This window comes from Chanos chanos, chromosome 9, assembly GCF_902362185.1.
Source record: "Chanos chanos chromosome 9, fChaCha1.1, whole genome shotgun sequence".
Lineage (NCBI taxonomy): Eukaryota > Metazoa > Chordata > Actinopteri > Gonorynchiformes > Chanidae > Chanos > Chanos chanos.
The window spans coordinates 37,642,122-37,654,877 of NC_044503.1; the positions used below are offsets into that span (position 1 = coordinate 37,642,122).

Consider the following 12,756-nt stretch of genomic DNA (forward strand, 5'->3'; position numbering starts at 1 on the left):
ATGCCAGCTGTTCCACGGATCCTGCTGAGAACTCTGGAAGAGCTGGAGAGAGCAGAACTAAAGAAGTTTAAGTGGTTCTTGCATACAGAGAATGCAGTAGAAGGCTTCTCTCACATCCCAAAGTCTAAGCTGGAGAATGCTGATGTACAGGACACAGTGGATAAGATGGTGGAGAGATACAAACCAAGAGGTGCTGTGGAGATCACACTGCTCATCCTGAAGAAGATGGGGCAGAATAACCTGGCTGACAAATTAGAGCATAAACTCAGAGAAGGTAGTACAGCTCACATGACATTTAAAACACAAATGTTTATGTTAGGATTGTCGAGGTTAAGGTGTTACCTTCTGTGAGTAAAGAAAATACATAAAGCAGTTTTTGAACAATGTGGAAATATATTCAAGTATGATTAATGGAGATAGATCATGAGGCTTCAGCACATAACACACAGCAGTATAATGTTCTCTGAAACATCTGAGAGTTTCCTCAGTTTGACCAGTGCAGCCTTCGGTAATTGTGTTTTATCAGAGTGTAATCATATCAAACGATAACATGGCATCTCCTCATGATACAATGGAAGACAACTCATTGATGAATAGAAAGCTTCCCTTGATGTGTCTCTTTGAATACAACCAATAGCATATGCTCCTGCTGATGGGCAGAATTTAATGTTCAAAGGTACACAAAGTTGGAATTACAATGTATGTATGAAGCTTTTGGATGATGATCCTGGCAACTGATGCCTGGGAAATTTTTTATTTGTAAAAAAACTTCAATTGGCTGGATAAATGAGATCGAACGTCGAAACTGTCCAATAAGAATGATCATCAGCTGCTCTCCGTTTTGACTTTTAGCACTGACAGGGAATCACTTGCTTAACAATTCTGCCTCAGCCAAAATCATGACCTCATGCTCCACAGTGAGAGTTTTTGATTTTTTTCATGTTTTGATTTCCACTTTTTCATGTTCCATCATCTGCCTTCAAGCTGCTCCACTCTCATTGGCTATTGTCAGTGTCAGTTCTGACAAGATTATCTCACACCACACAGCCTGTGCTGTCTTAGATCTTAGACAATATGTTACAGAAAAACCTGCCATCCCAGACTGTCTCTCTTTCCTTTTAATTAAAACTATAACTACACACCATCAAACCACTCACCACTCATTAAATACAAACCTTTTATGAAGTCTTCATCTGACCAAATTCATAACTGCAAATAGTTATCACTGATCACAGCAAATTGATATTGATATGTGTCACAGGCAAACAAATTCTGAATAAATCAAGCACACCTCAGCTGTGTTATTTTGTCCACAAATACCTAGCAGCTCATGTTAACGGTACCCTTACAACATGGGTTCATTGCACTAAGTGCAAGTTTATAGTGGGTTACAAAATACTGTACTAATAGAGAGACGATCTCTCATTATGGTAAAAATTCCAAACTGAGTGCAAAGGATGAGAAATCCTGCTGGTAGTCTACAGACTCATGTCCTGTTCTCAGAGCAGCTTACTTACTTTTTATCTCCCCTGGATTGATCAGTTTGGTTTTAGATCATGCAACAGACATGTGACCAAAAACCAAATCCTTACACTGAACTGACTGATTGAGGGCACATGCCAGGGAACTGAATTTATACTTGCAGTGACAATTTTATTTGCTTATTGGGGCCTAGATGAGTAACTGGAGAAAAACTGAATGTTTGCTGAAATTGAATCTGTGTCTCTTTTTCATCTGTTAATGTATTTGTTATGTGTGTCCTGTACAGTCAGTAGCTTTTTTACATCATGTTCATTTGAATTATCTAAACATATACACGCAAAAAATACTGTAATTGTATATATGTGATTGGAAAAAAAATGCAGTAATCATGATGGCATGATTCACAGTTTCTCTCTTTCTCTCTTCCTCTTTTTGCCTCACTGTGGAACTGAAATCTGAAGAAGGGTCTATTCAGAACAGTGCAGTCACTCCAGCTGAGTCCACTTCACTCCAGACAAACATCTCAGCTCAGAATAAAGGTTTGGTTCATTTCACTCAGACAAAACGACATTGCATTTGGACAGCTATGAACTGACTTGTCATTGCAAAAATCAGTTTTTGATGCTTTTCTCAGACGCAGATGCAGGGAGATTATTCTGACTTAGTCTTTGGGTCACACATTTAAATACTGGCTCTGTATCACCAAGGAGTGAATGATCTTCCCTGTCAGATCTCACCACTACACTCCTCATCTGTGTTAAATGCCCCATTATATTCTGTAGTTTGACTTCAAAGTATTTATCTTGTTTTGAAAAATCTTCATTTTACTGGATTGTTTGATTTCATTTCAGTTATTTTCACATTTTACAGATGAACATGGTGTAATAATTCACTGTTTTGTACACTTTCTCATATTACAAGGCACATCAAAGTCCAATAAGCTCCCAGAAAGCTGATAGTGATATTGAGTGATATTGATAGTTTAATGGCGGTTATCTGGATGAGTTGATCAATTGTCATCAGAAGTTTCTGTCTCTCTCCCATCCCTCCTCCCACCACTGAAAAAAAAAAACCAGTCAAAAACAAAAGTATGGTATTTATACTGATCAGTTTCTGCATCAAATGAAATCACATCAACACAGAGTAATGAAGATGTTTAGCAAGCCAGTGTATTCTGATTTCTAAATTTGAAATTTTCCATTTCCTTTGACCCAGTTTTACCAGATTATGAAGCTGTCAGAATCAAAGTGAAGTCCAGTCTGAAGCAGAAATATGAGCGCATTTTGGATGGAACATCAGTGAGAGGCCATAAAAAGTTCCTGAATGATATTTACACTGATCTCTACATAGTGGAGGATGAGACTGGAGGAGTCATTCATAAACATGAGATTATGCAGGCTGAGGCATCAACTAGGAGATTTACTACAAAAGAAACTCCAATCACATGCAATGACATTTTCAAAGTCCCATCTGATCCAAGTCGAAGAAACAGAAAAGTGCTGACAATGGGAATTGCTGGAGTGGGGAAAACTGTCTCAGTTAACAAATTCATGCTGGAATGGGCAGAGGGAAAGACCAACCAGGACATAGATTTTATTTTTCCACTCCCCTTTCGAGAGCTGAATTCACAAAAAGACAAAAACTACAGCCTGATAGAGTTGCTTCATGAATGTTTTGAAGATTCTGCTGAACTGAAGTTTATTCCAGATGGTGATGGTAAAGTCATGTTCATTTTTGATGGACTTGATGAGTGTCACTTTCCTCTTGTCTTTACTGAGACAGAGAAATTGAAAAATATTAATCAGAAAACATCTTTGGGCACACTAATAACAAACCTAATGAAGAGAAATCTGCTTCCCTCTGCTCTCATCTGGATAACCTCCAGACCAGCAGCAGCCCATCTGATCCCTCGAGACTACATTGACCAGGTGACTGAAGTACGAGGATTCAGTGATGAACAAAAGGAAGAGTACTTTAAGAAGTACAATGACAAGAACCAGGATATGGCCAACAAAATGATCTCACATATAAAGAAATCAAGGAGCCTCCACATCATGTGTCACATACCAGTCTTCTGCTGGATATCAGCCACTGTGCTTCAGCCAATGCTAGCTAAAGATACCACTGAAGAACTTCCCACAACTCTGACTGGGATGTACACACAGTTTCTGATTTTCCAAATAAATCAAATGAAAAAGAAATATGATGCTGAGCACATTATACTGAAGCTTGGAAAGTTGGCCTTCCTTCAGTTGGAGAAGGGTAATCTGATATTCTACAAGGAGGACCTGAGAGAGTGTGGCATTGATGTCAGTGAGGCTTCAGTGTACTCAGGAGTGTGCACACAGATATTCAGTCAAGAGCAGGGAGCCTCTGAGAGAATGGTGTTCAGCTTTGTGCATCTGAGTGTTCAAGAATTCCTTGCTGCGGCCTATGTCTTTCTCTCGCACTACGAGAACAAAGAGAATGTTCTTCGTCCTGATACATTTTGGGATTTCTTTACAAGGCGGTCAAAGAACTTAAATAATCTCTACAGATGTGCTATAGACAAGGCCTTAAGGAGTGAGAATGGACACCTGGACCTTTTCCTCCGCTTCCTTCTTGGCCTCTCACTGGAGTCCAATCAGCAACACCTGAAAGAACTACTGCCTCAAACCGCAATCAGACCCCAGAGTGTGGAGAAAACAGTCGACTACATCAAGAAGACACTCAACAAGAACATCTCATCAGAGAGGAGCATCAATCTCCTCTACTGTCTGAATGAACTGAAGGATGACTCCCTTGTAAATGAAATTCAAAGTTACTTGGGCTCAGGACGTCTCTCAACAGAGAAACTGTCATCTGCACAGTGGTCAGCTCTGGTCTTTGTCCTGCTGATGTCAGAGGAGACTGAAGAAAAGTTTGAGCTGAAGAAATACAGAGGATCAGATGAAGGGTTGAAGAGACTTCTGCCAGTACTGAAAAACACCAAACGGGCTCTGTAAGTATAAGAGTTCAGTGGTGCAGTTACTTTGGTTCATCATGTGTACTCTAATCTACAGTGGCAGAACTTGCCCACTTGTTTCCTTCCAGAGAGAAGGACTGACAGGACTGTATCAGAGGGCAAGGATTTGGCTGCTTATGTAACATCCAAATGAGAAATCTGTTTGTAGCCGTGTGTGAGTTTTTCAGTGAAAGGATAGTTAAACAATGGGAAATATGGAAGATGATTTGTAAAACAAAACAATAGGATACAGATACTTTCTCCTCTCTCCTCTCCTCTCCCTTTCCCTTTCTACTATCTTTTCTTTCCTTTTCTTAATTTTATGTTGATTTATATGCAATATTTATGTGTCTTTGCAGCTTATTGTCTTCTGAATCATATTCGTCCATGTCTTTCCCCTTTAGTTAAAAGGTTTTTATAAAATCTTGGCATTAAGAAGATGTTTAAGAGAGAGAACTTATGTAAATGGAAGAGACAGAAATGAGAAAAAGATGGACTTTTTTGTTATGTACATTATGATGTAATAGACTTTGTGACAGGATATTTTGAAACCTATTTGCACTGATTATATGTATAAAAATAATAGTAAATAAAGACTTGTAATAGAGTAACTAATAGACAGATGAGTGTGTAACTTTAAAGCATTTTTTCATGAACTGTAATTGTTTCTTTCTCTGTAGATCTACTGATTATATCTATCAGTAAAGTAACCATCTGCGTCTCTTTAACTCACTCACTCATGCACTCTCTCTCTTTCTCTCTCTCTCTCTCTCTCTCTCCAGACTTGCTGGTTGCAAACTCACTGAACAGTCCTGTTCATCTATAGCCTCAGTTCTACAGTCAGTAAACTGTCCCCTGAGAGAACTGGACCTGAGTAACAATGACCTTCAGGATTCAGGAGTGAACTTTCTCTGTGTGGGACTGAAGAATCCACACTGTAAACTGGAGATACTGAGGTCAGTATTAGTCAGGAACTGAAAAATGGCAGGTTATCCTCAGTTATGCAGCCCCACTATTGAGTCTCTTCTGTGAAAACTGAGATGAGACCTTAAGGGGTTTCCAGTAGCAGAAGACTATTGCACACCTGTCTGGTCATGAAGGGGTGTCCTCTCTCTATGGTCCTTCTCAAGATTTCTTCCATTTTCTCCCCTTGTAACACTGGGGTTTTTGGAGTGATTTTTTTTTGACTGCTATGAGGATTCAGGGTTCCCATGCGTCCTGGAAAACCTTGTGTTGTCCGGGAAAATTATTTCAACATTCTCCTATTTTCATTTCACTGAGAATGATCTACTAGACTACCTATCAGCGCTCCCAAAGACGGATGGCATTACCATCTGAAAGGGCTAAGTTATATTCAGGATCCTGACGATCAGTTGCTAGTTTATGGATGAGAGTATTTTGAATAGGCTGCTCTCAGTTATGTTACAGCAACGCGCATCACGTCACATGGTAGCACATGCAGGTTGGATGACATTACAGTTTAAGTGGCCGAAACTCCAAATACAGCCCCTCCCCTACTTACAACCTATGCAACTTACGACCATCTCTACATACAACCGAATAAAAAAATACTGTATAAATGTTAAAAAATAAAGAAAAAATACATGTAAATATAAAAACTACGCTTGGTCATACGTCCACCAGTGCTAACAGTATGATAGTGACAGACGATCACGACATCTCTCTCTGCTCTCGTTCTCAGTTGCCGTTCAGTAAACACACATTATTCAAGCAAATCTGACCTCCCACTTACTTCTATTTCGAGATCTGACCAGTCAGTCAGAACGGAACTCAGGCGTTTGTCAGGAAATGTAATGAAAGTTACATTATCCTTCACATGTAGATATTAGTCACTGCTGGATGGTAACTGTGATAGTTTTTTAAAGTTTAACATTGCTTTCTTGTCAAGTTGTTATAAACAGGTCAATGCTATTAAATTGGTTAACATGTTCAGTTGCTAAAGTTGATGTGCTAGCTCGCGAAGGTTTGTAATTCAACTCTGGCTAGGAGCAGTAGTTTCAAATATGTGTTGGGCATTGTTGAGAGAGTTGAATGGGAAGCTGGGGTCAGAACAAAAATAAGAGCCCAACTGTATGTGAGTCAAATAATGGCTAAATACTGATGAGAATCAGTGGCATTTAATACTCTAGCAAACCCAACTCTAACTTTAAATTTAGGTATGTAAATTAGATATCCAGTTGTTGATTTTTTTCAATGATATGTTTTTTGCAGCATGAGTGAAAAATTCCTATGTTTTCTCTAGACTTTCTGACTGTGGTATAAGAGGTGAAGGATATGCAGCTCTGGTCTCAGCTCTTAAATCAAAGCCCTCACACCTGATAGAGCTGGATCTGAGAGGGAACAACCCTGGAGACTCAGGAGTGAAGCTGGTCACTGATTTACTACATTTACTTAATAATACGGAGTGTAAACTGAAGACACTGAGGTGAGAAAATTTCACAAAAGAGCATATAGTTGTGATAAAGCTGTAGAAGGCTGATTTCCACACCAGGCTGATATGGTTAGAGTGAATCATCTTAACTTCTGTTATTCCCGTGTACAGTTAATCATGCTCTTTGTAAACTAAACTGGGAACACCCCCAGACTCTAAAGCGGGGGGGTGGGGGGGTAGGAGCAGCAATAACATATTGTTCTGTCCTCGTTATATATGCTGTATATAACTTGACAGTCAGATAAACGCCTTCCTAACACCAAGACTCTGAAGACAGTCAACTCCTTGTCCACAGGTTTATTGATGTTGGTGTCCCAGTAAAAACAGACCCAAACCGTAACTATAGCATCTCACCTTTACATCTCAAACCTGAAGCCAAACCCTTCTGTCCAGACCAAACCAACAATCCTTCCCAATCACCTCGTCTTGCCTCACAGCAGCCTTGCATCTATGAAGATGAATATGTTCGTGAGTCACACCAAGTTAGGTCCCAGAACGAGTATGCTACTTCTGTGCAACATCTCAGACTGCAAAATGACAATGTTCGTCCTACTTCCTATCCCATATCTCCAAACTCCAACGATAACAACTCAAATACAAATGACTTTGTAAGATACTTTGCTCGTCGTGAGCTTGTGGCTACAGGCTTACTTCAATTTAATGACAAACCTCAGAACTACAGAGCCTGGAAACGTTCTTTTCAGACTGCAACCAGTGGTTTAAACCTGACACCAAGTGAGGAGATGGATCTTCTGCTTTAGTGGCTCGGCAAAGAGTCAGCAGAACATGTCGAACAGATAAGAGCAATACATATCAACCATCCGGAAGCAGGATTGGCAATGACATGGGACAGACTTGAACAAACCTATGGCTCAGCAGAAGTGATAGAAGATGCTCTATTCAAATGACTTGACACCTTTCCAAAAATAACAAACCGAGATTATTCCAAACTAACAAAATTGAGCGATCTACTAATGGAACTTCGGTCAGCCAAGGCTGAAGGAGACTTGCCTGGCCTCTCTTTCCTTGACACAGCACGAGGCGTTAACCCAATAGTACAGAAGCTCCCATTTCGCCTACAGGAAAAGTGGGTGTCAGTTGGTGTATCCTACAAACGGCAGAATCGTGTTTCCTATCCTCCTTTTGCCTGCTTCGTAAACTTTGTTAGACAGGAAGCCAGCACTGCGAACGATCCAAGCTTCAATTTTGTCTCTCGCACAGACATGGCTTCCAGAACCGAGAAGACAGTTTGGAAGTCAAACAAACATCAGGAAGTCTCTGTCCACAAAACAGAGATATTTCCCACAGCCAACTCTGATACTGGCGAGCCCCCCACAAAATCTGATGACTGCGATAAACTGTGTCCCCTCCATAAAAAACCACACCCTCTACGTAAATGCCGTGCATTCCGAGGAAAAACCCATTGAGGATCGCAAGATGTTTTTAAAGGAGAATAATGTGTGCTTCAAGTGCTGTTCTTCGTCATCTCACATCGCAAGGAACTGTAAAGTGAAAGTTCAATGTTCTGAATGTAAAAGTGAAAGACACCATACAGCACTTCACCCCGGACCTGCACCCTGGACCGAAGAGGCAGACCCTTCCTCTGAGCACGGCGGGGAGCAGGAGATAACTTCACCTCAACCTCACGTTACTACAAAATGCACAGAAGTCTGTGGCGGGGATCTGACAGACCGATCCTGCTCTAAAATATGTCTTGTAAAAGTATATCCAGCTGGCCACAGAGACAAAGCAATGAAGCTTTATGCGATTCTAGATGAACAGAGCAACAGGTCACTAGTTCGTTCACAGTTCTTTGACGTGTTCAGTGACCAAAGTCCAAGTGCTCCTTACACATTGAGAACATGCTCTGGAGTGAAGGAATCAACAGGAAGACGGGCCAGTGGCTATAAAGTGGAATCTCTGGATGGAACTGTCTGCATACCATTACCAAGCCTCATAGAATGTAATGATATCCCCAATAACAGAGACGAGATTCCAACCCCTGATGTGGCTCTTCATCATGCACACCTAAAGTCAGTGGCGCACTTCATCCCAGACCTTGACCCGCAAGCCCCAATTATGCTTCTCTTAGGTCGGGACATTATCAGAGTTCATAAGGTCCGAAAACAAGTGAACGGCTCACACAGCTTACCTTATGCACAGAAGCTGGATCTCGGGTGGGTCATTGTAGGCAATGTGTGTCTAGGTAGCGTCCACAAACCACCGACTATCAGCACGTTCTACACGAACACCTCAGACTTAAGGCACCCTACTCTCTTTCATCCATGCCCTAATGTATTCCATGTTAAGGAGAAATACAGTGACATCCAAGTCACAAATTACCCCCATCATATTCCGAGGAGAAGTCTATCTGTGATGCTGACCACCTGGGATGTACTGTGTTTAAGCAGACCAAAGATGACAACCTGACTGCTCATTCGATTCAGGATGCCTCCTTTATGAAAATAATGGATGAAGGATTACGGAAAGATTCGAACAACAGTTGGATAGCACCCTTACCTTTCAAGTGTCCACGTCAACGGCTCCCTGACAACAGGCCCCAAGCACTGAAATGTCTCATGTCTCTCAGGCGCAACTTTGAGAGGAAGCCTGAAATGAGAAACCACTTCCTTAGCTTCATGGACAAGATGTTTAAAAATGGCCACGCTGAGTTAGCCCCTCCTTTCAGTGAGGAAGAAGAACGATGGTACTTGCCAATATTCAGCGTGTACCATCCGAAGAAACCTAAGCAAATCCGAGCGGTGTTCGATTCTAGTGCCAAATACGATGGTGTATCACTCAATGATGTGCTGTTGACTGGACCTGATCTGAACAACACTTTGCTTGGGGTATTGATCCGCTTCAGAAAAGAAGCAATTGCTTTTACGGCAGACATAGAACAGATGTTCTACTGTTTTTTGGTGAGGGAAGAAGACAGAAACTTCTTACGTTTTCTTTGGTTCCAAGACAATGACCTCTCCAAAGACATTGTGGATTACCGCATGAGGGTCCACGTCTTTGGTAATAGCCCCTCACCTGCAGTGGCTATTCATGGCCTACACCAGTCCGTTCAGGGCAGCGAGTTCCACATTGACCCGGATGTTAAGCACTTTGTGATGCGCGACTTCTATGTAGACGATGGTCTGAAGTCCCTACCTACAGTCGAGGCTGCTGTCAGCTTACTAAAAAGGACACAGGACGTTCTCTCCAAATCAAACCTGAGGCTGCATAAGATCACAGCGAATAACAGAGAGGTCATGGAGGCCTTTCCGTCCAGAGATCATGCAAGTGACCTTAAAGACCTGGACCTCGATGCAGACGCACTGCCAATACAGCGCAGCCTTGGACTCAATTGGAACCTCCAAACAGACTGCTTCCTCTTTAGTGTCTCCGATGAGATAAAACCTTGCACTCGGCGGGGTGTCTTATCCACTATCAATAGCCTCTATGATCCTCTTGGGTTCGTAGCGCCAGTCACAATCCAAGGCAAGGCTATTCTGAGAGAAATCACCACTGAGAATGGTGACTGGGACGTGCCATTACCTCAAGAAATGGAGGAAGCCTGGATGTCATGGAGAAGTTCTTTGTCAGAGCTGTCCAATCTTTCCATCCCCAGATCCTATACTGAAACTTCATCTTCAGCAGCTGTCAAGAGAGAATTGTGCGTCTTTTCTGATGCCTCAACCAAAGCTATTGCGGCAGTGACATATCTAAAAGTTACAGATGCTGCTGGAAATAATCGTGTTGGGTTTGTAATGGGGAAAGCCAAGCTCGCCCCCCGCCCTGAACACACGATCCCGAGATTAGAACTTTGTGCAGCAGTACTTGCCATCGAGTTAGCAGATCTAATCTCCACAGAACTGGATCTTCAGCTCGATGCCGTAACTTACTACTCGGACAGCAAAGTGGTACTGGGCTACATTTATAATGAAACCAGGCGCTTCTATGTTTATGTCAGTAACCGGGTATTACGTATCCGAAGGTCCTCCCATCCAGATCAATGGCGCTATGTACCAACAGATCAGAACCCTGCGGATCATGCAACACGTTCTGTCGCTGCAGGCCATTTAAAAGACACCAACTGGCTGAGTGGACCCAAATTTCTGTCCATACCAGAGCCAAGTATCACTGAGAGCACTTACCACCTTGTCAATCCGAGTTCAGACCCAGACATCCGGCCTCTAGTGTCCACTTTAAGTACTACAACATCATCCAAGCAGCTCGGTTCCCAACGATTTGCCAAGTTCTCTTCTTGGAAGTCACTAAATGGTGCTATAACTCGTCTCGTGCACATAGCCCGTCTTTTCAACACAACCCCGAAGACAAACAGTTCTTGTAAAGGTTGGCATTACTGCAGAGCAGAATTCACTGTTGAAGAATTCAATCAAGCTTCAGCCATCATCATCCGAGCAGTACAACAGGAAGTCTATGGTCAAGAGTTGAAATGTATTCAAAGGCACGAGAACATTCCCAAAGGTAGTCCTCTCAAAAACCTGGATCCCTTCATTGACACACATGGCCTCCTGAGAGTCGGAGGTCGTCTCCACCATTCAAACCTTGATCAGAGGGAAAAGACTCCGTTGATCATTCCCGGCAAGCATCACGTTGCAGCTTTACTCATCAGACACTACCACGAACAGATCCACCATCAAGGTCGTCACTTTACAGAAGGAGCTGTCCGTTCAGCTGGTTTTTGGATAGTTGGCGGGAAGAGGAAAGTGAGTAGCATGATACACCAGTGCATAACTTGCAGACGGCTTAGAGCTCCACTCGGTATCCAAAAAATGGCCAGCCTTCCAGCAGATCGTGTTTCAACAGACCCTCCCTTTACAAATGTTGGGTTAGATGTATTTGGCCCTTGGAGTATCTCCTCACGTCGGACCAGAGGAGGCCTTTCACACAGTAAACGGTGGGCTGTAATCTTTACATGTATGAGCATAAGAGCCGTTCATATCGAAGTCATAGAGTCCCTTGACACATCCAGCTTCATCAATGCGCTAAGGCGTTTTCTTGCTGTGCGCGGGCCAGTCAAACATATTCGTTCGGACCGTGGCACTAACTTCGTTGGTGCCTGTAAGGACTTGAAGATACCCTCAAACATTGACAGTATGACTGTGAATACTTACCTGTCAGGCCAAGGTTGCACTTGGACCTTCAATCCTCCGCACGCTTCCCATTGCGGCGGGACATGGGAAAGAATGATTGGTCTTACAAGGAGAATTCTGGACTCCATGTTCCTCCAGCTAAAAGACAAACTTACCCATGAAGTGCTGGTGACGTTCATGGCAGAAGTAGCAGCCATTATCAATGCAAGGCCTCTTGTTCCTGTGACAGCTGACGCTGATGATCCGTTTATACTCACACCAGCTGCTCTTCTCACGCAAAAGGTGAACCTTGTTCCTGCTCCAGCAGGTGAGTTTGGAGTTTCAAACCTTTACAAGCGCCAGTGGCGGCAAGTTCAGCACCTGTCCAACACTTTCTGGGACAGATGGCGGAAGCAATTTCTCCCAACACTACAAGTACGTAAGAAGTGGCAGTCCATTCATCCGAATGTCAAACTAGGAAGTGTTGTTCTCCTCAAGAACAGCCAAGTACCAAGAAACGAATGGCCTCTTGGACTGGTAACACAAACCTTTCCTAGCAAAGACGGGAAGGTGCGCCAGGTCGAGGTGAAGGTCATTAAACCAGGAGGGACTACACTCTTTCTTAGGCCTGTTACTGAGATAGTGCTTCTTCTCCCCCCAGATACCTAAGTAGATGAAGTGTCATGCATTTATTGAGTGACGTGTAATCACGCCAGGCGGGGAGTGTTTTGTTACAATTAAGTTAATGTGTCAAA

General features: G+C 42.6%; 1 pseudogene; it reads left to right on the forward strand.

Moving 5' to 3' along the window:
- Nucleotides 1-12,756, forward strand: part of LOC115821146 (NACHT, LRR and PYD domains-containing protein 12-like) — a 39,910-nt pseudogene continuing 27,154 nt past the window's right edge.